At 43.2% G+C, this 25,052-nt stretch overlaps 1 protein-coding gene and 1 long non-coding RNA gene across 2 annotated transcripts in view; both read left to right on the plus strand.

The window, feature by feature from the left end:
• The window catches only part of LOC141374791 (uncharacterized), a 28,001-nt gene extending 18,338 nt beyond the window's left edge, over positions 1–9,663 (plus strand). Inside the window, exon 3 of the long non-coding RNA XR_012381910.1 lies at positions 9,478–9,663. This is a non-coding gene — a long non-coding RNA (uncharacterized lncRNA). The remainder of the gene's footprint in view (positions 1–9,477) is intronic.
• Positions 9,664–9,666: 3 nt separating this feature from the next.
• Positions 9,667–25,052, plus strand: part of BICRAL (BICRA like chromatin remodeling complex associated protein) — a 74,540-nt gene continuing 59,154 nt past the window's right edge. Inside the window, exon 1 of the mRNA XM_025890530.2 lies at positions 9,667–9,748. The gene's annotated coding sequence lies outside the window, so the exon portion shown is untranslated. The remainder of the gene's footprint in view (positions 9,749–25,052) is intronic.

Here is a 25,052-nt window from a genome sequence, read left to right on the forward strand (position 1 = left end):
AAGTGTCCTTAGGACGGGGCAGCTGGCTCTTCCCAGAGTGAGTGATCCAGAGATAGCACCTCAGGTAGAATTTGCAGCCTTTATAACCTACCCGCAGAAGTGGTAAACAATCCCTTGTGCCCTGTTCTATTAGCCACAGACCACCCCTGGTACAAGGTGAGAGGGGGGTACACAAAGGTGAGAATACGAAGAGGTGAGACTCCCTGGGAATCATCTTGAAGATTAGTCACACTCAGGACTTACCATATTCAATCAAACATTTATTTAGTGCCTACTTGTGTGCCAGATGCTAGGAATTCAGAGCAATATGACTGAGTTTCTGTCCTAGAGGATCTCCCTGTCTAGTGTGGGGGAGCCTTACAATAACACACCGCCATGTGTCCCCTGAGTTCTCTTTCACCTTCCTGCAGCCATCTTTCACACTACCGCCACACTTATCCTCATGAAATTCCAATCTGTTCGTAGCAGTCTTTTATTTAAACCATCCTCAAGTGGCACCCCCTTTTTGCCTAGGCAGGTGTTTGGGGGGTTGTTTTTATTTTTTAGGATTTTATTTATTTATTTGAGAGAGAGTAAGCGAGGGAGAGAAGGAGCAGGGGGAGGGGCAGAGGGAGAGGGAGAAGCAGACTCCCAACTGAGCAGAGAGCCCGATGCGGGGCTTGATCCCAGGACCCTGGGATCATGACCTGAGCCGAAGGCAGACCCTTTACCGACTGAGCCACCCAGGCGCCCCTGTTTGTTTTTTTAAAATTTTAATCACTACCACAGGAAGATTTAAAATACATTTTTTTTACTTAAGCATAGACAAAATACCATATGATTTCAGGCGCCTGGGTGGCTCAGTTGGTTAAGCGACTGCCTTCGGCCCAGGTCATGATCCTGGAGTCCCAGGATCGAGTCCCACATCGGGCTCCCTGCTCGGCGGGGAGTCTGCTTCTCCCTCTGACCCTCTTCCCTCTCGTGCTCTCTATCTCTCATTCTCTCTCTCTCAAATAAATAAATAAAATCTTTAAAAAAAATACCATATGATTTCACTTATGTATGGAATCTAAAAAATAAAACAAATGAATAAACAAACAAAAAGCAGAAACAGAACCATACATACGGAGAACAAACCAGTGGTTGCAGAGGGAAGGAGGATGGAGGGATGGGCAAAATGGGTGAAGAAGATTGGGAGATACCGGCTTCCAGTTATGAAAAGACTTAGTCACAGGGATGAAAGGAACAGCAGAGGGAATATAGTCAGTGGTATTGTAGTAACATGATGCGGTGACAGATGGTGGCTACTCTTGTGGTGAGCACAGCATAACGTAGAGGGTTGTTGAATCACTGACTTGTACACCTGAAATTAATGTAACATTGTGTGTCAACTATATTGCAATAAAAATAACAACAACAAAAAATTTTAAAGATTTAATCACCACCACAGTAATATATATATATTTTAATCGAAGTATAGTTGACATATGGTATTATATTAGTTTCAGGTGTACAACACAATGATTCAACATTGATATACATTACGAAGTGATCACCAGGATAAATCTCGCTACCATCTGTCAGCAGAGAAAGTTGTTACATATTATTAACCTATATTCCTATGCTGTACCTTGTATCCTCCTGTCTTATTTATTTTATTTATTTTTTTAAAGATTTTATTTATTTATTTGACAGAGAGACACAGGGAGAGAGGGAACACAAGCAGGGGGAGTGGGAGAGGGAGAAGCAGACTCCCCACTGAGCAGGGAGCCCGATGCAGGGCTCGATCCCAGGACCCTGGGATCACGACCCAAGCCAAAGGCAGACGCTTAACGACTGAGCCACCCAGACACCCCTTACTTACTTATTTATTTATTTATTTATTTATTTTTAAAGATTTTATTTATTTATTCATGAGAGACAGAGAGAGAGAGAGAGAGAGAGAGGCAGAGGGAGAAGCAGACTCCCAAGGAGTAGGGAGCCCGATGCGGAACTCGATCCCAGGACTCTGGGATCATGACCTGAGCCGAAGGCAGAGGCTTAACCATCTGAGCCACCCAGGCACCTGCCCCTTATTTATTTTATATCACAAACCAGCACACACATATATAGACGGGTTTATAATGAAAACAAATTTCACAAAAAAGTTTACACTACCTTACTACCTGTGATATATTCAGATATTTTCTATTCTAGGCTTTCATTTTTTTATGGGAAAGCTGGTCACAATCTCATGAATTTTACAACCTATTGAATTGTGGGCTGCAGTGTGAAAAGCAACCACCTAAAGAATCACCCAGACTCCCTGCCATGAGCCACAAAGCCCCACATACAGTTCCTCTACCTGGAGCTCTCTCCTCTCTTTCCGCACATTATTTAGAGAACTCTTACGCATCCTTTAAAACCCAGCTTTAAAGTGTCTCCTCTTCCCCTCTCTTCTGGCATAGAATTGCTGCTCCCTCCTCTGGCCCTCAGAGCATTTCACTTGGTGACTATCCCTCTTTGCTTCCAGCCTGCTCTGGGGCCAGCTCCCAGAGTCCACAAGACATTTTCATAAAGTCTCTCCCAATATGTTTACCAAGATGTGGAGCAAATTAGCATCACACGAATGACAGTGCTGTGAACGAGCCCAAGCAGTGTGCAGGGGGGAGTGTCGCACACAGGTTTCCTGTTGCTGGAGCCATGTGCTGCAGAAACAGGATCCCTCCCCCTGCGGGCCACTGTCTCGCCCTGTGCAGGCAACTCAGGTACATTTCGCACTAGAACTTGCCACCCGGGTTCTTTGCCGTGGTTCATTTTAGCTGCTCTGGTTTCTTTTTGTTTTGTGGTTTGGTTTTTTGTTGGTTTTTTTTTTCTACTTTTTTCATTTGTTTGTGTTGATGGGGACAGCCTAGTGAGAAACGGAGCTTCAGGCGGCACGCATAGAAAGGCCTCTGGACCCGCCCCAGGGAGGGGGGGATTCCTCTCTGAAGTGGTATGGAAGGAGGGTTTTGAGGTTTTTGAATATTCGCTGCTAAGTATCTAAGAAAGAGATTTGTTTGCCCACATTTGCACTATCTCGACAGGCTAACAACCTGACAAAATATTTTCTGGGTTTTTTTTTTTTGCCTCTCCGTGGTTTTTATTTTTGAGGGGGAGAAGAATTGACACCTTGGTTCAGTGGTACAGAAATACAATGGCTGTTTCCTTTTAACTTAAGGGTTCAGGCTAATATGATTCCTAAGCCCAGCCTCTTGGGAGTTGCTGATAGACTATGCTGTGAGCCATAACCAGAAAAGGAAAAAAAAAAAAGCAATTAAATTATTCCTTCTCTAGTATTCTCATTTCTGCATCTGTCAACAGCTGTGTAACTGCCCAAGGATATGTTGACTTGGTTGTGGTGTGTGCATATTTGGGGGAGGGAAAGGAGGGACGAAGACAGACTGTAAGCAGATAATTACTGTGGAGTATGATAAATAGTATGATAGATGTATCGCATGCATAGAGAAGGGAGGTATTTATTCCCTTCAAGTGGTATTTTTCAAATGAGGGTCACCTCCATTAGTGGATCATGAAATCCATTTACAAGGTGGCTTAATAGCACTTCTAAAAGTGAGATAGAATAGACTGAAATATGGTTGCCCCTTGAACAACATGGGGGTTAGGGGCCCCAACTCCCCCACACCCTCCACTATTTAGTCAAAAATCCATGCATAACTCGACTCCCCCTCTATTTCTTGGGAGTGAGTGTCAGGCAAAGATGTCTGAAAGCCACTTGTAGGGGATGGAAGAAGGCACCCCAGAGGAGGTTGCATTTGAGCTGGGTTTTGGAGAATGGTGGACTTGCCCCAGAGGAGGAAGGGCATTCCAGGCAGAGGGAAAAGCTTATTGCCCACATTGGGCAGGTTTGTTCAGGGGCAGGCTGTCCTCCTTGATTGCACTGCAGGGTACTGGGAGAGGAGCGGCTGGGGGTGTTCCTGGGGGGCAGGTGGAGTAATTCATGGGCCACTTGAAAATATAAATGTTGGCCCCTCAGCTCTCCCTAGAAATTCCAAGTCTCCAGTAACGGGTTTGGCTTTGGGAATCTGTATTTCTGATAAACTTCCCTGGGCAGTGAGGTGCTAATGGACGTGTGACACAAGCCGTGCTGGGTTTGCGAAAGGTGATTTTTGCAGTACTTTAGATACAAGATTGAATGGGGAGGCCAGGCAGAGAGATGAGGACCTGAAGTGAGGTGAAGGCAGTTGGAGAAGAGGGACTAGATTTGAGGGAGATTTGAAAGGTGGGTTGCATGGGCTAAGGGAAGTAAGAGAATGAGAAGGAATCCTAGACAATCCTAAAATATCTAGGTGAACACAGAGACCAGAGAGAAGACCAAATTCAGGAAGGGAGAGGATTACTTGAGTTTTGGTTTTTGCCCTAGGACAGGGCAGCAATAACTCATCAAGCTTTCACCAGGCCCCATGCGAACTATACCTCCAGAGCATACGTGTCCTTTGCTCAGATTACCCTTCTCTGGACAATCTCCTGTCTTAGACCTGACTCCAGTTCATCTAATTCACAAGAGATTGATTCATACACACACCTTCCTAGTTGACTGGTATGATTTACAGTGAGGGGATATATAAACCTTTTCAGGTACAAGAGTACTTACCTCTTTGCTCAGGGTGTCACCTTTATAGTATCAGAATACCTGGGAATGGAAGCAGTCATTAAGAGACGTAGGTGAGAGAGAATTGTGTAGTCTGAGGGGTGTCACATGTGGGCTCTAAAAATGCCTGATTAACTTTCCTGTGCTCAAAGAAGAATGTGGCTCTTCATTGATCAAAATACTTGCAGAGGTTACAGTGTCAATACTCCCTAAGTGTTTTTCTTCTGCATTGAGGACATATCTCCGCGCCTGTTTAGCGCCTATTGATTTCTTTGTCTTCAGCTTGTATCAACGAGTCATCTTTTAGGGGTGGTTCCTTATCAGATATCTAACCTCTTAGTAGTTTCATTTTCAGAAAGGACACTGACCTTTATTGAGCAAGCCCCCTTTACATGGGAATCCTATCTTAGAGGCTGACTTTCTCAGCAAAACCTGAGGGTGCTTTAGAGTAGCAGCCTGAAGCCTCAGAGACCCCTGTTCTGCTGCCTCTCCTGTCCACCATCCTCCTGGGCATGGTGGTGGGGAAGGAGTGCTCTGTTTAGGACAGGTTAGGAGTTCTGGCAGAGCGCCAGAGGGGCTGGGGACTTAGTGAGTGACACATCCCAGCCATGCCTTCCAGTGGTGCTGGCATGAGGTATCTTAACCTGATGAGTGTCCTCCCCCTCTCATACTCTGTGGGGAAGCCGGCTGGATGTGTAAGACAGCAAGGCCAGTGGGAGTGCCGACTGCCTCTTTTTTTTTTTTTTTTTTATAGTTCTGTTACACTCCTTATCCTTGTACTCGAAGCTTGTGGGAGTTCAGACTTTAAAATCTGTCAAGGAAAATAACCAGCTTGAAATATGTCATGACTAGAATAGCCTTAGTCTCTACAAAGATGATTTAAAGTGTTTATATTCATGTATCAAATAATGTAGGCAAGGTTTTGAAAACAGTTGTAATCACTCCAATAAATTGCTTGTTTACCATTGCTTTGAAAACAGTTACTTCTAATGATAGCATTAACAGTCATAACACTAAGGGTAACTATTATTAAATATTTACTATATATCCGGTTCTAAAGCAAGGATTTTGTATACCTAATGTCATTTAACTCTCCCTCCACCAACCTGAGATACAGGTATTGTTATCTTCACGTTACAGATAAGGAAACAGAGGTGAGAGAAGTTTAAAAAGTTGGCAAAGAGACCACAGGGCTAAAAAGTGGCAATGACAGAGCTCTAACTGGCGAGAGAGAGAGAGAGAGAGAGAGAGAGAGAGAGAGAGAGAGAGAGGAGTGGGGGGAGGGGGAGGAAGAACTCTAAACTATTAGCCTCTTCTGCCTGTGATCCATCGGGCAATGAATGGTTTTATGTGGTTCTAGGAGACTTAACTGCACTCCCTTAATATATAGGTCTCTAGATATAGATCGATTTCTTGTGTTCTTACACATCTTGTGGACTGGGCTGTTTTTCTGTTATCCCACAAGTACTGACTGTGAGCTAACTCTATACAGAATACTCTGCTAGGCCCTTAGAGAATAGAAAGCCCTTGAGGAGCTCCCTATCTGGGAGGGAACATAAGAGAGAGATAATTAGGTTGAATCATATGAGATTGCCATTGGGAAATTACAAGGGACATACTAAAATAAATTACTGATGCATAACTAAAATAAGACAATGTAATATTAGCTAAATACTGTGACATCTCCTGTTTCAGGTACCTTGCTAAACATTTTGCATGCACTAGTTCCTGAATCTTTAAAATAACTCTCAGACATGATTATAATTACCCCATTTTATAGATGAGGAAGTTGAGGCTCTGAAGGGTGAAGCCACATACCTGGTTGTGACAAAGGTGGGATTTGAACCCAGGTCAGCCTGAATACAGAGCTAGTGCACTTAAGCCCCAGAATATAACTATTTCTAGAGGTACAAATAAAGGTATACACTTTCTTTATGCACATTGGCAATTTTTCAATTTTTATTTCACACACACTATATAGAGCATTTACTAACACATCTGGTATATTTTGGCATTTCTGTGATGGGGGCACATCTGGTCATGTGCATCACCACTTAATCTCAGCATCTGCTTTCTTCCCCTTCTGAGAATGGCCCACCAACCAAGGGGAACATATGAAGGGAAAAGACAAAAAACATATATTTCAACTTCTGTTATCTGAACACTGGGCCTGTTTATTTGGACGCCCAAACACATGCTAGAACATTTCAATTATAATTTAATTACTTCCTTTTTTTTTTCCTGTGTCCACTTGCCCTTCTTTTTTTCTAAGTCACACATGCAGATGGGAATCAGGAATGACCATTTCAATTGTACGTAATTAAATTACAGGCAATACTATTAAAGTTATTTGTGTACAATCAAGCCATCTTAAGAAGTTTCCTTTTAAAAAGTTTCCTGATTTCACATTCAGATACCAAAATCCTGTTTATATAAACCATAATTTTAAATTTTATGTACAAAGTCATATCCCTTATTTAAAAATGTTAAGTTTTTTTAATCATGTGGGAAAAAATAAAGAAGCTTTTGTTTTGCTATATTAGTAAGTGATGTCAATTTTGGTAGTGTGTGGTGAATCTGAGATTCTTCCCACTGCTGTCCCAGGATTTTGCAACACCTCCCAAAATTTAAAATTAGATTTGAGGACTGGCATTCTCAAAGTAGATGGTCACAAATTAGACAGTTGTCCTGTCTGCCTATGCCACAGTACTGAACTCTGTTTATATTAAAACAGGGAGTACCGCTTGTTCCCAAGATCCTTTTCAGGTCTTGAAGAGGGAAGTTTTAGCATCAACCTGACTTGGGCTCCCTCACCAGCCCTATTAGACTAATGACCTCAGGCAAATTACTGAAACCATTGGGAGTCTCAGCTACAAAATCAGGTTGATTAAACCTTATTCTACAGGTTTGTGGGAAGGTTCATCCAATAATGTATATAAAGCATCTAGGTGGTTAATAGGCTTTCAGGAAATGTCAGTGTTCTTATATGTGGACATTCTTTTAAAAATCCTGCAATGCCCTATACTCTTTATAAGTATATAAATTCAGTTTTGTTTGGTGATCTGTTGAAGTCAAATTTGTGTGTCTTTGGGGTTTCGGGCGACTTGGGAGACTAGCTTTCTGAAATCCATTAATATTTCATTGGAGCTGTGGGGCCACAACTGTATAACTTGCTTGGTGGGTCCTAATTGCAGTGAATAATCCATGAACTCTTTTGAAATGTAATTCTTTGAAATAGGTATTATAATTAAATTCCAGCCAATCCAAGAGCACTTTAAAACATGTTTAAAAATTTCCCAAGCCAATTAGAAAACTGGTTGGTCCAACTGTCAAGTGTAGAGAAATATGCTAATTTATGCAAAGAGTACTATTCCAGGAAGGCCTTGGCTGAACGTGAAGCACATTTTCTGAGAAAACACCTGGATGATACTATGTGATACTAAATCACTGAATATATTTTTAAGGCATGTCCAAATACAAAGCATACATTGTGAATGACAGAGCAGCAGTTACTAGAGCAAGATATGGTTTGTTTTTTAAAAAGATGTTCTATCTGGACTATGACAACATTGTATGCCAACCTTGACATATTTATCTTGTGCAATACAGTGTAGTTACAGTATCCTTATAAAAGCAAGCAAGGTGTACTACTATTGTGTTTTTTAATTCTAAGGGAATATAGAAACTAAACAATTTCACTTAAATCATTTAAATCTAGAGATAATTTGATTTAAAACTCACCAAATATCTGGGGGACATGGGTCCGAACATTCTGTTTATCAGCAGGACCCCCACTGCTGTATGTATTACAAACTAATTTAAAATAGTATTTGAACATTTCTGGAGCTTACACATGTAGTTTTTTAAAAATCTGAGTCACATTCTTGTATAATTCATCTTTTACCTGCCCTTGGTATTTATTTAAAAGATAACAAGACCCCCACTATATTTTCTTGGATATTTACAGGAAAAGTAAATACAATTAACCTAGACACAAAGGCACCCCCTCCCAATCCACACTGTCATAATTAACATTTACATAAACGCTCTGAGGGCTAGATGGTTTATGGAGAAGTCTCAACAAATTGAGATTTGAGATTAAAAACGGGTGGTAATTATAAACTTGCACCAAAGAGTGTTAAAAGATTGCGTACTCCCTTTTTAAGAATGGGGATCACGTAATGAAAATTTCACAAATTTGGAATATTGGTGATGATAAAGGATATCTACGTAAAGAGAAGGCAGAGAAGGCAATAGGAATTGGATGTTTCGAGTGACTTAATCAGCTCCTCACCTTCATCTTGGCCGCTAAAGTTGTGTTGTGTTGTGTTGTTTTGTTTTGTTTTTAATGCTGATTTACAGATTTCACAGATAAGGTTTCCCGGCATTCTGGAATGGAAAGAGAGGGTGTTGCAAAGGAAAGCCTAGTACATTTAAAAGTTAGAATGAATCAGTTATTTGCCAAATAACTAAGTGAAAGTGTTGTTATACTTTTTTAAAAAACATATGCAAAAAAGGTATTTACTGATTCTAATCAGAGTTCTAAACAAATATTGTGTTTTTTGTTTTTAACCCCCGGCGCCCCCCATCCCCTGTCGCGCTAAAACTGGAGAGAGAGAGAGAGGAAGAGAGAGAGAGAGAGAGAGAGAGAGAGAGAGCGAGTGTGTGTGTGTGTGTGTGTGTGGGCTCTCGTGGCGCTTAAAAAAAAAAAAAAAGCCAAATAAACCTGTTTCTTGAATAAACCAATACATTTCTGAAGTTAAAAAGAATCCCAAAGGAAACAGGAATTGACAGCTTGGGAGCTTGATTTTTTAAAAAAAAAAATTTTTTTTAATTAAAAAAACCCTAATCTCCACATTTTTTGCTAGGCGAGAACCGAAGTTTGGAGGTAGACGAGCAGGCGAGCGGTTTGCCCGGGCGCAGAGCATGAAGGCCGGGCGGGCGCGGGGAGCGGGCGCCCGCCGCCCGGCGCGGGGGTGAGCGAGAGAGAGAGCGGAGCGCGTGTGGCCGGCGCCGCTCGGCCGGGAGCTCCCGCGCCCGCGCCCCGCGCCCCGCGCCCGCCGCCGCCGCCGCCGCCGCCGCCGCCCCTGGTGCGATGGCGCAGAAACCCCGTTGACAAGGCACTGCTTTTTCATGACGGTGAGTTTCCCTTTGAGTGTATTATAATTTTGTGATAAAAATTTCAAGGAGAAAAAAAAACACACACAACCTCCTTCCTCTGCCTCTTTCCTTCGGGGAGGGGAAAAGCGAGGGAGGGGGGGCTGGAGATCTATCTCCAGACAGACAGAAAAGAAAGAGGAGCAAATTAAACACCGAGTTGCCAAAACCAGGATATTAGGTTTCAGCCCAGAGAGCTATTGGCTAAGGCTGTGTTTTTTTTTGGGGGGGGTGGGTTTGTGGGTGGGTGATGGTAGTGGTGGGTGGATGTTTAATGGACACGGAGAAAAGGGGAATCGAGTGTTTATGCCTTTCCCAGCGCCGCCCGGGCCCCGGGAAGACCAAGTTCAGTGTCTCGGGCGGGGGCGCGGGCGGGCAGGGGGCGGCGGGGCCGGGCTGGGGGCGCCTCGGCGGGGTGGGGGCCCCGGCGCCTTTTTTTTTTTTTTCCTTTTCCGCGGATGCAAATTTCTGGAGCGGGGAGAGGGAGAGCCTGGGAAGGGGGGTGGCGTGGCGGTTGGTGGTGGGGAGGAGAGGGGAGGGAAGCCTTTTAATGACTCATTGATTGAGCCGGTTTAAAATTAGTTGTGTGCGCGAATGTGAGTGTGTTTTCCGCCCCCCGGAGCCGCCGGGAGCCGGGAAGGAGGGAGCGGGGCTCGGCGAGGGGAGGACGGCGCGGCGAGGCCGCGAGCAGGGGGCAGGGAGGGCCAGGAGTGACGGCGGGCGAGGAAGAAAAATAAGCTTTTCCAATCTCCTCCCCTCGGTTTTCCCCCCCTCATTTCTTTTCTCTCGGCAGCTCTTGGGTGTGAATCGCATTTTCTTTCTTCTCGGCAAAATGGACCCCGCGTCTCGGGAGGGGGAGGGGAGAGGGTGGAGAGAGAGGCGGCGGCGGGGACCGGGTTTCTTTTTCATCCTGGCTTCCTCCTTTCCTCCGCTTCTGCGGGCAGCCGCGGCGAGAGCTCGGAGCCGGCCGCCCATCCCCGCCGGGGCCCGGTCCGGCCCGGTGACCGACGCGCGCCCGCCGGCAGACTGGCCCTTCCCTGTCGCCTCGTCGCCTGGCTCCCAAGCTCCGCCGAGGACCCGCGGCCGGGGCCGGATGAGCCCTCGCGCTGCGCCGAGGACCCGCGGCCCAACCAGGAGTCTCTTGCTGGGCCCGCGCGGCCGGGCCGAAGAGACGAGAGGCCGTAGCGGCACTATTTTGGCCGAGAGCGCGCGGGCCCGACGTGGTTCGCGCCCCCCGAGTCGCCCCGAATGCGGGATCTTGGGGGGGGGTGCGGCTGGAAGGCACTAAGATGGCGCTGGGCCTGGCCCGTTGCCAGGGCTGGTGGCGCAGTTGCTCCGCGGGCGCCATCTTCCCTGGCGGCGCGGGCGGCGCCCTTCGTGGACGCTTCGCCGGCCGGGGCGCCGGGAGGTCGGGGCAACGGGGAGCTACGCTTAGGATGTGGGATTCTGTAAATGAGGACGGGGACGGGGCCGGCCTGCGGAACCCGGGGCCGCGTAGCCTTGGTCTGCCCCAGGCCCCCAGACCCCCAGACCCAAAAGACGAGGCGGCCGGCTGGGAGCGGGAAGGGGCCGGGGCTGGCGGCGTCTGGCTCCTTAGCACTTGTGTTTGAGGGAAGAAGTGGGCCAGGGGTCGGGCCTTGCAGCTGGTGGCTTCCCTCCTGAGCCCGCATCCCCCTCCGGTCAAAATTGGAGGCGAGGGGGGTTCTCGGCATCCCTCCTAGGGCCTAAAACTGGACGGCTTTGTCTTCCCCGACCTGGCTGGGGGCAGGGCATGGAGGCTTTCCCTTCACCCTCTTCCAGTTAGCTTACAAGAGTGGAGTCAAACCAGGTTACAAAATTGCAAGAACAGTCGAGGACAGTGTCTGCCTTATAGTGACAGGGTTCTCCAAAGGCACCCTACCTTAGTTTTCTTTCTTTAGTTGCTTTATTATAAAACAACCCTGGGGAGACATTGATCTAGTCAAACTGTGGAAAGGTTCTGGGTTCCAGTGATTTGAAACATCTTGTTGGCTTTCATCTTAATTATTCCAAATGGTAGCGACTTAGAACAGTTGGTTTTAGAACTCTGATCTGAAAAATAAAACTCGCTTTGAAACAGACTTTTTTTCCCTTTCCCTTTCTAAAAAAAGCCCTGCGCTGTTTTGTCTGTTCTTTCTTATTAATATAATAAGGCCTCTCAGTTCCCTGACTCCCTGAAGTGTTTCCTTAAAACCACCCAGACAAGTATTGATCTGTCCTGTTGTAGCTCTGTATGAAGAGGTGTGTGGGTTTTAACTGTTTTCAATTGTAACTGAAAAGATTATTGCGAGGAGGAGAGGAGGAAACAAGTCCCTAAAACTGATCTCTTTAGGAGTCCACAGAGATGGAAAGTAAGTAGTTAACTTCTAGTGGATAAAAGTAACATAGTGGCACCAGTAGGTGTGTCCTTGTGCTTATAAACACAATACATAGAGTGGCTGTTTTAGACGCCTTAATAAGACCTGCCATATATTGAACACTGCTATATGTATGTGCCTGGTGCATTACTTAACTCTTATTTATATCAGTCCTGCAATATTGGTTTTATTATCTGTTTATACCAGAGAAGGAATTAGTGTTCACCCAGATACACAAATTGTTCTAGGTCTTGCCGTTTTAAATGGTAGAATTGACATTAGATCCCAAAAGCCATGTTCTTGGCTCTACACCCGTGGTGTCCAAATCTGAGTTTCAGGAGCAAACTGGGGGGAGATAATTTTTAAATACAGATTTGTAACATCACTTTTTTCCCCATTATTTGTTAAGGCCTGTTGGGTGTATGTGTGTGTGTTTGTGTCTGTGTCTGTGTGTGTGTGTTTCCTCAAAACATCTAGTGTGTTAGGCAATCTCAGTTTTAAGCTTCTGACTTTCAACTTTCCGATGCCCCAACTCCCAATTTTGAAATTCTGGCCCATCCAGCACCCCCTAAATCTATGTAGGAGTGTCTTATTCCAGAGCTCTCCAGGTGATTCCACTGTGACAGATGTGGAGTTGGAATATCACTGTATTACACTATGCACTGTGCTGCTGGCTCTCTTTTGAATTGGAGTGTGAGACTTGAGGCCCATATCGTTTTGAGTTTCAACAGTTATTGCTCATTCTCTTATTTTTTTCTAGCTGCCGTTTATCAAATTATTGAAACCATTTTCTTACAGAGAGAAGGTTTACCTAGTCTAAGACTAAAATCTCTGTACATTTTCAAAAGTATATCTCATTCAGCTGAGAAGTTATAAAACATGCAAGCATCTAGGTCCTTCTGGGCCATCTAGTTTAGTCCAGGTAGCTGTGCAACAAAAATAGAATTGAATCTAGGATTGAGATAGAAATTAGGAATAGGGTAGAAAAGATCCTGGGGGAGAGGGGGGAATCTAGAGGTAAATCCTTGGAAGAAAGGATTTTTTTCAGAATTTTGAATTGTGAAGGTATCTTTTGTCTTTTGGGAAGTAGGATGGTGAAATTATTCTAAACATGAGACCATTTCAGGAACAGCGTATGCATACAGGACATAGGGTCAGAAAGAAACATCCAGAGCAGGTGATGAATAGCTGACCTGACCAAAATAAAAGAGAACCAAGTCAATGATGTAATCTTTTAACTTCTCTGGAGCAAGAACCATATATACTTACTTTGTGCTTTCCTTTCTTTGTTCTCAAATCACTGTTGTGTTTAGTAATTGCTGGGGGAATGGTTAAAAACTTTGATTTTTGATGCAGATGACAAAATTATATTATCTTTGCATATGTTTACATTTCTCTTTCCTTCCACATTTGAAAAATTTTAAAAGGAACAGCTACTGAATACCTGTGTGCAGTCCGTGTCCAGTCTAGATCAATAGGCAGGTGGAGGTCTAGGCTTTGACTCTCCTGTGTGCTTTTTCTCCCATTGTGTTTCATGATAAATGCCCAAGTAATTATATTCTTTGACTAAAATCCAATAAAGCTTGAAAGGAGGGGAAATCTAAAATAAACCTGCTTGAACAGGAGGTATAGGTTCTTTATTTTAAAGTAGCTTTTATTGGGGGTGCCTGGTTGGCTCAGTCAGTAGAACATGCGACTCTTGATCTTGGGGTCATGAGTTTAAACCCCTCGTTGGGTGTAAAGGTTACTTTAAAAATAAAAAAAATAAAGTAGCCTTTGGTGGAATTCAAGACAGGCAAGATCTCTGCCTTCATGGAATTTATAGTATAGTGGGGAAGACAGGAAATAAGTTAAACGCCAATAATCAAGATAATTACAGATTAAGAAAAATTGTAAAAAGTTAATAAGTTGGTAAATCTAAAAGAGCGTGGTATGGGGAATGGCTTTCTTGGCTAGTGAGAGTCAGGGCGCATCCCTTTGAAGAGGTGATATTTGAGCTGAGGCTTGAAACTTGAGCTTGTGCTAGCCATGTGAGAAGCTGGGGAGACTGTGCTAGCCTGTGAACAAATGCAAAGACTTGGAAGGCCCAGAAGGGCATGGGTGTTAGAACATAGAGAGGCAAGAGGAGAATAGAATGAGATGGAAGTTGAGAGATCCTTTGGGGCTTCCTATATTAGGCTGTACCAGGAGTTTGGGGTTTTATTTTATTCAAAATGACAAGCTATTGAAGGGCTTTCCTTAGGGCAGTGATGTTTTTGTTTTTAGAGATCACTGCCGCTCTGTGGAGCAAGGAAGGAAGCCGAGAGGGGAGGGCTAGTGCAGTGGCCAACTCAAGACTGATAGTATCAGGCAAATACAGTGGCAGTGGGGATGGAGCAAAGTGGATGGGGGGTTCCAGGTAGGTTATGGAGGTGGAATCAGAAGTATTTACTTAATGGGTTGGCTGTGGAGACAGGGAGGAATCAAGGAAGCCTTCAGGGTTCTAGCCTAAGTGTTGGTGACTGACAGTGCCATTTGCTGGTGGAGAAGATTGGAAGAACAGGTAGGGAGGGGTGGGTAATAAGAGCTCCATGTGGAACCTGTTGTGTTTTTTAAATACTTGCAAGACATCCAAATGGAAAGTCAAGTAGGCTGTGGATAATTCAGATTGGACTGATAGGAGTGGCCTTAAATGGTGGGAGTCACTAGCAATGGTATGTCATGGAACTGGTTGAGATCATTTATGATCTTAGAAGCCTTAACCTCAAACCATAAAACACTTGCAGTGCCTCAAGGTTGGACAAAAGAAAGGTTTAGCCATGAAAGTGAAAGAGTGGATTATTCTTTTCAAGAACGAGGGAATGGTCTCTGCCAAATGCTGCTGAGAAGAGACGGGAATGGGGGTGGGGGCCATGAGGTTAATCATGAAGATCATTCTTTGTTAATAAAAAATGAATTAATGGGTACAGAATCTCAAGGTGAGCTGATGAAAAATCCTGGAGTCGGGTAGTGGCAGCCCCTGCTCAGCAGTGTGAATGGACGGAAGGCCACGGAGCCGTACGCTTAAAGATGGTGCATCGGGTATTTTACCCACAATAAAAATGAGTTAACATCGAAACATTATGTGGCAGGTACAGATGTTATTGGCATGCTGCCTTGGACAATTTGCAGAGTACTGTATTTTCTGTGGAAGAAAGTAGCTTTAAAAATCGAATCTCGGGCGCCTGGGTGGCTCAGTTGGTTAAGCGACTGCCTTCGGCTCAGGTCATGATCCCGGAGTCCCGGGATCGAGTCCCACATTGGGCTCCCTGCTCGGCAGGGAGTCTGCTCCTCCCTCTGACCCTCTTCCCTCTCGTGCTCTCTATCTCTCATTCTCTCTCTCTCAAATAAATAAATAAAATCTTAAAAAAAAAAAAAGAAAAAGAAAACTTGCAGACAAGTTGATTTCACTTTAAAAAAAAAAAAAATCGAATCTCATATTCCTGGGGCTAGGGACAGCGTCTCCACTTATCACGGTCCCAATCTTGTGTGTGCAGAACAGTCACCTAGAGATTCTGGAGTGGGACCAAGAAACCTTATACTTTTTCTTTCCCTGTTCACTGACTTGTTCTGACCCTTTAGCATAGCATTTAAAACAAGCCAGGCACTCAGTAAAGATTTGGTGACTAGTTTGACAACCCAGGTAGAGTAAAATGATAGGAACCAAAGGGAAAGGTTTTTCAGATAGGTTGAGATCTACAGTGCCTTATACATTCTGATCTCTGTGGGTGATGAGAAAAAGATTACAGGCAAGGAGGGAGAAGGTAAATACTGGGGAAATCATTTTTTAAAAGTTTTTATTTGTTTTTTGAGAGAGAGAGAGCACATGCACATATGCACGAGGGCAAGGGAGGGGGAAAGAATCTCAAGCAGATGAGCGCAGAGCCCAAGCCTGACTTGGGGCTGGATCTCATGACCCTGAGATCATGATCTGAGCCCAAATGGACTGAGCTACCCAGGCGCCCCATGGAAAATAATTTTTTAAAGATTCAAACAATACCAAGTGGTAGTGTGTAGCACTCCCCTCAACCTCCCTGTCTGCATTCTTGCCTCTGAGTGAGGTCATTGACCCTTTCAGAAGGTCCTCTGTTCCCCAACTTGCCTATGGAGTAACAGTAAAATGAAATTAGAGAAAAGGAGAACAGGATAGATGATAGGATTCAAAATAGATGTCTGTGGTCTTTACTGAGAAGATAGCAAGGTCATTTGTCAGGGGCGGAGGCAAAAGGCTTTGAGTTTAAGGAGAGAGGAGTAAACTTGTGGAGTGTATCAGATGTGGGGGAAAATGGACAAAAGAAATGGTACCTGGCTGTCATGAGGCAACGTGAATTAAGTAACGTACCAGATCCATCTACAGGGCATGGTTCCATGGTTCATAATGTTCTAGAGTAGAAGTGGAAAATACAGTAAGTGAGGGGGCTGACAGAAAAGGAGGGGTTGTTAAATGAGCGTGGGGAAGTGGCAGTACTGACAGTAAAGGAATGGGATGTGGACTTTAAAGGAAGGCCCTATAATGGAAACCTCGTATATGGTACCTCGCTTCGTGGGGGTAGGAGCCCAGGCTGTGGCTCTGCTGGGGATGGCTTGTCCATTTGTAGTGCAGTTCAGGAGAGCTCAGAGGGTGGTACCCGTGTTTGTATAGGAAAGTGGAAGAAAGATGTTTTGGGGAGAAGCAGATAGAGGCTTTGATCTCCTTTTTTCTTACCTTCTTTGTGTTTGCGCTCAGGAAAAGATCCTGAGACCTCACTGTACCAGATCTTAAACCTAGGTTCCCCTTCCTCTTAATCCTCATCGACTTTATCTGGTTGTGACTAAATGATAAATTTCTTCATAATAAAGTTGTAAAGTTGAACATTTTCTGGTTTTGTGGGTTCTTTGGCTGTCTTGCAAACACATTAAACACTTATATTACCTGAAATAAAAACCCTGTATGTGAGAATGTGAGGGAATGAAGTATGAAAAGTATTGTCTTTTTAGGAAAGGCTTATCTCAGTTGAACCAAAATCCAGGATGCTTCCTTGTATCATCAGAAATTACGTTTTATGTATGTCCTGACCTGTACTTGAAACATTTTCACAAGGAGGAAAACGGAGGGAAAGAAAAAAATATTTGTTAAACCTTAACATTATTTCAGGCCCTAATGGGTGTTTAATATTATTAAATTCTCATGAATAACCCTGGAAGTAGATTTTGTCTCTCTTTTATAGATAATGAAACAGGTTTACTGAGGATAAATAACTTACCCAAGTTTGCTTTACTAAGGGTCAGAGCCGGGATCTTAATATATACTGTAGATCCGTTCATCATACATTTTGCCATTGGTATTAAGCCTGTGTATAAATTTAACCTACAGATGACTGCCTACTGAACGTTTTAATATCTTATAATTGGATGACCATTATTTCAATAGGAGGAATAGGGAAAAGTAGTGTTTTTATGGATAAGTAAAAATTGTGATTAAAAAAACCCAAGAGTCTCTTCTGGTGATAGTTAAATTCTAGGTCAAAGCAGTTATTCTCCTTCTGCAGATAATTCAGTTTTTATTTGCATAGTATGGTTAGTCAAACATGGGGACCATTTTAGCTCTATATTTGGTAGCAATCAGAGATTATGAATCATATCTTTCACTTAAAAAAAAAATCCTAATCAGAAAAGAACACTTAGGACCTTAATTAAAGATGATATGGTACAGCTCAAGTTGTTCTTTGCTTAGAATGTCAATGTAAGCACAGTAATTAGAAGTACAGATTTTCGGGAGAAAGTATTTAAAAGGCTCCAAGTGTGATTCACTTGAAGGAAATGTTCTTGTAAAGAGGCCGTACTATAGATAGAATGTAAGGGGTATTTAAGTGTGGCCAGTAAGGTAACATGTCAAAAGTAATTATTTTTTTTCCTTTTTGACTGTACAAGAAAGCTTAGCCCTGAAAAGCCACAGTAGTAAAAGATCATGAAACATTCTCACTGTAGATTTGAGGTCACCAGGGCTGACCTGCAGCTATTGAGCCTCACGCGGCTCACCCAACAGTTTGAGGTAGTTCTTCACGCCAGGCTGCAAGCACTAACTAGAATTTTCCGCCTTGCCCAATGAGAACCAACGTGTTAGCACTACGTATTAGTGGGAAGCCTCGGCTAGGGAGATGAAGAATTTCAAAATCTTGTGGTAAGTGTCATGTCAGAGAGAATTTCAAAATTTGTTATGTGGACTGTAAATATTTTGACATAACTAAGGAGTAAGAAGACTGCTATTGTATGTATCAGAATCCACCATCCTTAAAAGTTGCTTGCAGCATATTTCAGACATGACTCCTGTTATAATGTTTTAAAAGATAAATCAGCTTATCTGGTTTCATGGTTAAATTTTTATTTTAGAATAGTTTAGTGCTCCTAGGAAATTTTTTACAGTGTTAGGGCCACTCCCATCAGTATATTTTTAGCAATAAGTTTTAAAGCCCTACGCGTTTCCCCTGAATTTATTTATTTATTTATTTATTTTTTTTTAAAGATTTTATTTATTTATTTGAGAGAGAGAATGAGAGAGAGAGAGACCATGAGAGGGGGGGAGGGTCAGAGGGAGAAGCAGACTCCCTGCTGAGCAGGGAGTCCGATGTGGGACTCGATCCCGGGACTCCAGGATCATGACCTGAGCCGAAGGCAGTCGCCCAACCAACTGAGCCACCCAGGCGCCCTCCCCTGAATTTAAAAAAAAGTCATAGTTGTTGAATAAGTTTAGTTTCAGTGCAGTATAACTGATAGTTTTATGAATATAAAATAAATTAGGGTAGTTTATAATTTATTTTTTTCAAAAATCATTTCTCAGGGTGCCTGGCTGCCTTAGTCAGTAGAGTATGTGACTTTTGATCTCGGGGTTGTGAGTTCAAGCCCCACACTGGGCGTAGAATTACTTAAAAATAAAATATTTTTTATTATTTATTTTTTTTTTTAAGATTTTATTTATTTGACAGAGAGACAACAAGAGAGGGAACACAAGCAGAGGGGAGCGGGAGAGGGAGAAGCAGGCTTCACGTCGAGCAGGGAGCCCGATGCGGGGCTCGATCCCAGGACCCTGAGATCATGGCCTGAGCCGAAGGCAGACGTTTAACGACTGAGCCACCCAGGTGCCCCAAAGATAAAATATTTTTTAAAAAAACATTTCTCAATAAACAGTAGAACTGGAGAAACCTGGATGCCATTTTGAGAGATTAAATTTAAAATCTTTGTGTTTGGCAAACACGTTTGTTACATACAAAGTTAGAATTCACATCAAAGAAAGTTTTCTAGAGTAAATTTTAGTTTTTTAAACTGGAAATAACCTAAGAAGTAGAATACTAGATATATATATTTTTTAATGTGGAGAAATGTCTTAAAATTTAGAAGTAACTCTTTCCATGTAGAGACTATTACCCACACACACACACAAAATAAGATTTTTTTTCCTCTGATTACTGAGAGTAAAAGTTATTTTTTTTTAAAAGATTTTATGTATTTGACAGAGACACAGCGAAAGAGGGAACACAACCAGGGGGTGTGGGAGAGGGAGAAGCAGGCTTCCCGCCAAGCAGAGAGCCCGATGCAGGGCTCAATCCCAGGACCCTGGGATCATGACCTGAGCCAGAGGCAGATGCTTAACGACTGAGCCACCCAGGCACCCCCATAAAAGTTATTTTTGTGTGGTTTTGATTTGGAAGTATTTCTTCTAGGATTTAAAATAAAAATGAATGCTGCTATATTTAGATTTGTTTTAACTCGCATTTCCTAGAAGTGCAAAGAAATATATTTAAAAATAGGTCACTTTATTCTTCCTATTTGTATTCTGATTCTCCAGATCTGTGAGAATCTCAGGATTGGAGAGATCCATGGGAGCCCAACCCCTTTTTTCTAGGTGTGATCACAAAAGATGAATATTTACAACTCGATATGTTTGGAGCTGCGTCTATCCATAGACCTCAGGATGGTTTTATTTTCAAATTTTACAACTGTTTTACTTATTCATCTGACTTTATATGGCACATGATATCCTTATTATTTTCTGTTATAGCATATATCGTGTAGATAAAACAACCTGAAAGAAATTGTTAAGAATAATACAAAGAGAAATGAAATTTGGGTAACCATGCTGTTTGAAAAAAAAAAGGGGGTGGGGAGGACCTTCACATACTTAGATATGTAAAGTTGACATTATGCCAGAGGGAGGGCAGAGGGGTTGGGGGGCAGAGAGAGCATTGCAGGTAATGTTACAAAGTTGTCTCAACTGGTTTTCGGTTGAGTGTAGAAAAGGACTTTGTTTTTTACAGTGAAGAAAGTGGGGATTCGTTGGACGGTTTTGGCTTATGTTTTATTTTATTTTATTGTTTTTTTAAAGATTTATTTATTTTAGAGAGAGAGTGCACACGAGCACCGGTTGGGGCAAAGGGAGAGGGAGATAGAGAAACCCTTAGTGGACTCCGCACTGAGCTCAGAGCCTGATGCAGAGCCTGATCCTACGATCCTGAGATCATGACCTGAGCCAAAACCAAGAGTCGGACACTTAATAGTCTGTACCACCCAAGGGCCCCTTGGCTTATGTTTTAAAGGGATTATTCAGGAGGTTGGGATGAGAATAGATTGTAGGGGGTAAAAGAATGGAAGCAGAGAGACCAGGTGAGATATGGTGATGGCTTGGATTAGGAAGATGGCAGTGGTGGTGGTATGTGGTAGGATTCTGGATCTATTTGGGAAGTGGAGCCAAGAGGCTTTCTTGCTGGCTGTGGAGCATAAGAGAGTGAGCGGTCAAGGGTTACATATAGAAGACGGAATATGAACTGGAGCCTGGAGGAATTTGTTGACCATGAAAAGATGGCATAAGCAGAGGAATTTAGGTGGGCAAGAACCCAATTAGGTGAGAAGTTAAGAAAGGGGCAGGACAGTGAGGAAAGCTCTTTGATGGAGTGAGAAGTTTGTAAAAGAGAAAAGAAAGAGGGGGGGAAAGACAGGCTGGGAAGGGACTTTGGGATCAGTTTGTGAAATGCACTAAATGCAAAGTCAAAGTATATGAAGTTTTTTTCTCTTACATGTTAAAAAATCATAAAAGTTTTCAAACAGGGCAGTGATGCGACTTAGAAAGCATCACTGTAGTTAATAACAGCTTTGGAACCAGGCAGATTGGGGTTCCGCCCCTTGCTCTTTTCCTTTCTGTGCTGTCTTTGAGTAAATTACATAACCTCCCTGAGGGAATGTGCCCAGTTTCTCCCCTGGATTGAGAACTTACCATTCTGAGGAAGTTTGTAAGGATCAAGTGAGATCATGCATATAAAGATTTACACAGTGCCTGACCCACATGGGTCTCAGCTGTCACTGCTGTTGAAAATTATTATTGCTATAAAAAGTAACATTAAAGCAGTGTTTCATTGCACGTGTCTACTAACAGTGAATGAATGGTTCCTTTAGGAAATGAAATGGACTTTTTGTCTAAAGTGAATTATTCCTGTCAGCCAGTATTTCCTTCTAAGACTGGGCATTGCTCCTTGAAATTCCTATTAGTTGTCCAGGAGTGTACTTCTATCAGAACAGCAGGGGATGTAATGCAGAGTTTACCTGAAACATTTAGAGATCAAATCTAACAGATTCCCATCTTGATATTCCCAGTTTAGTGCAGAAAAGCCTCTGAGAAATTTAGCAGCAGAAACCTGATGTCACTTTAAAATCCAACTGTCGGGGCACCTGGGTGGCTCAGTCATTAAGCGTCTGCCTTCGGCTTGGGTCATGATCCCAGGGTCCTGGGCTCGAGCCCCACATCGGGCTCCCTGCTCCGCGGGAAGCCTGCTTCTCCCTCTCCCACTCCCCCTACTTGTGTTCCCTCTCTCGCTGTGTCTCTCTGTGTCAAATAAATAAATAAAATCTTAAAAAAAAATAAAATAAAACCCAGTTGCCAAAACTTAAGGTCCTGCTGAATGCTATTCTGCAGAACACAGATTTAGAAAATGCTGAGAAAGGGAAAAACAGCATATGGGCTTTGATTTCATTTACATATAAAAATATACCTTACATGTAAAAATGTACTAAAGAAAAAGACTAAAAAAAGCATGTTCCATGGTATCAGTTCAGGATGCCATAACAAAATAGCATAGACTTATGGGTGGCTTAAATAACCGAAATTTATTTTCTCCCAGTTCTAGAGGCTGGGTAGTCCAAGATCCAGGTCCTGGCCAATTTCGTTGCTGGGCAGGGCCTTCTTCCTCGTTTGCAGACAGCTGTTCTCTCCCTGTGTCCTCATGTGAGCGCTGGTGTCTCTTCCTCTTATAAAAGCACCAGCCTTGGGGCGCCTGGGTGGCTCCGTCAGTTAAGCGTCTGATTCTTGATTTCAGCTCAGGTGATGATCTTAGGGTCCTGGGACCGAGCCCCGTGTTGGGCTCCGCACTTGGCAGGGAGTCTGCTTAAGATTCTCTTTCTCCCTCAGCCCCTCCCCCGCGACCTCCTCTCCCTCCCTCTCTCTCTCTCTTTTTTTAAAGATTTTATTTATTTGACACAGAGAGAGGGAGCATAAGCAGGGGGAGTGGCAGGCAGAGGGAGAGGGAGAAGCAGGCTCCCTGCTGAGCAGGGAGCCCAATGTGGGGCTCGATCCCAGGACCCCGGGATCATGACCTGAGCCAAAGGCAGACGTTCAACCAACTGAGCCACCCAGGCATCCCTCTCCCTCCCTCTCTTAAAAAAAAAAAAAAAAAAAGCACCAGCCTTATCCTATTAGGGCCCTGACATTATGACTTCATTTAACCGCAGTTACCTCCTAAAGACCCTGTCTACAAATCCAGTCATACTGGGGTTTAGGGTTTCAAACATGAGCTTTGGGAGGGGCACAGTTCAGTTCATAGCAGTCACCTCTAGGCAGTGGAATCATAAGTGATCTTCATTTTCCTCTTTTTACACTTCTGTACTTTCCAAACTTTCTGCAGTCGTAGGGATTGAGTGAAACTAGATTCTATTTCTAGATTCCATTTATATGAGGTACCTAGAGGAGTCAAATTCATAGAGACAGAAAGTGCAGCGGTGGTTGCCAGGGGCCAGAGGAAGAGCAGAATGGAGAATTAGTGTTGAATGTGTACAGAGTTTCAGATTTTTCGGATGAAGACTTCTGGAGGTGGATGGTGGAGATGGTTGCACAACAATGTGAATGTACTTAATACCACTAAACTGTACACTTAAAAATAGTTCAGGTGGGGGCGCCTGGGTGACTTAGTCGGTTAAGCATCTGCCTTCAGTTCAGGTCATGATCCCAGGGTCCTGGGATCAAGTCCCGAGTCCGGCTCCCTGCTCAGCAGGGAGCCTGCTTCTCCCTCCCCCTCTGCCCCTGCCCCCCTCCTCCCTCATGCTTGCTCCGTCTCTCTCTCTCAAATAAATAAAATCTTTAAAAAAAAATAGTTAAGATGGTAGATTTTATGTTATGTGTACTTTTTACACACACACACACACACACACACACATATTCCCAAGACCCTCCATCAGAAAAAAAACCAAAAAACTTCTAAAAAAATAGATGGCTTTTAGAGTTAAAGAGGTGGTTAAGTACTAGTTCTGTGTTGATCTAGTGGTTCTCAAACTTGAATACACATTAGAATTACGCAGGTGGCTTGTTTGACACTCCCTGAGTTCCCGATCCAGTAGGTCTGGGATGGGCCTGAGAATTTGCATTTTTAACAAGCCCCCAGGTGGTTGAGAACCACTGGCTAAGAGCAAGTCTTCATTCCTGGTTTATAAAAATGGAGATGTGAGTCAGATGTGAGGCTTCCATGAAGATACTGATCCAGAAGCTCTCAGCATCAGCTTTAGTTTCTTTTTAACAAATCGTTTGCTTGCTTTTATTTTCAAATAATTTATTTTTGGATTTTTCCCCCATGGAATAATTATGGTCATTTTACACAAACAGAAATAACTTATTTTTATTTTTGTTTTAGTAAGCTGTACGTGGGGCTTGAACTCAGAACCCCAGAGATCGAGTCACATGCTCTAGCCATTGAGCCAGAAATAACTTATTTTTAGAAACATATTAAAGTATTTAAATATGTGACAGGCATGTAACATTAACTTTGTTTCTTAGATTAGGATTATTTCAGTCTAGTGACTAGACTAGGGTTATCTATTTTTTTTTTAAGGATTTTATTTATTTTATTTGACAGAGAGAGACACAGTAAGAGAGGGAACACAAGCAGGAGGAGTGGGAGAGGGAGAAGCAGGCTGCCCGCGGAGCAGGGAGCCCCATGCGGGACTCGATCCCCGGACCCCGGGACCATGACCTGAGCCGAAGGCAGACGCTTAACAACTGAGCCACCCAGGCGCCCCTAGGGTTATCTATTTAATGATCAGCTTTGTTCTTTGTAAATCTGCACATGTACGTATGGCAGGCAGGGTTATATTCTGGTGAAAATAAGGGTTATGGCAATTCCCCTCCCTCCATTCCCTTCTGTAAAAAAAACGACAAAACCTCTGGGAAACCCTATGTAAATAACTAGGGTAAATATTATTCATACCACTTTAGCTGTTCTTAATTCTCAAAGATTTCCACCTTGTGGCTCTCCATAAGAGCTAACAAGGGAAAAGTGACCCCCTAAACCAGTGTTGTACCGACACTAAATTCTGTAAACATCTCTAGGCCTGGACTATCCAATATCGTGGCCACTAGCCATATATGGCCATTAGCACTTGAAATGTGACTAGCACCAGTTGGCATATGCTCTAAGTGTAAAGCTCACACCAGATTTTAAAGACTTTGTGTGAAAAAAAGGATGTAAACTATCTCATTAGGTTTATACTAATTACATGTTGAAATGATTAAATAAATATTAAAATATTAAATTAATATATTTATATTAATATTTTCCATTTAGTTCAAAATATTGTTTGGATATTCTGGACCAAATAAAATA

This window comes from Callorhinus ursinus, unplaced genomic scaffold, assembly GCF_003265705.2.
Source record: "Callorhinus ursinus isolate GAN/ISIS: 27379988/994484 unplaced genomic scaffold, GSC_fseal_2.0 scaffold22, whole genome shotgun sequence".
Classification (NCBI taxonomy): domain Eukaryota; kingdom Metazoa; phylum Chordata; class Mammalia; order Carnivora; family Otariidae; genus Callorhinus; species Callorhinus ursinus.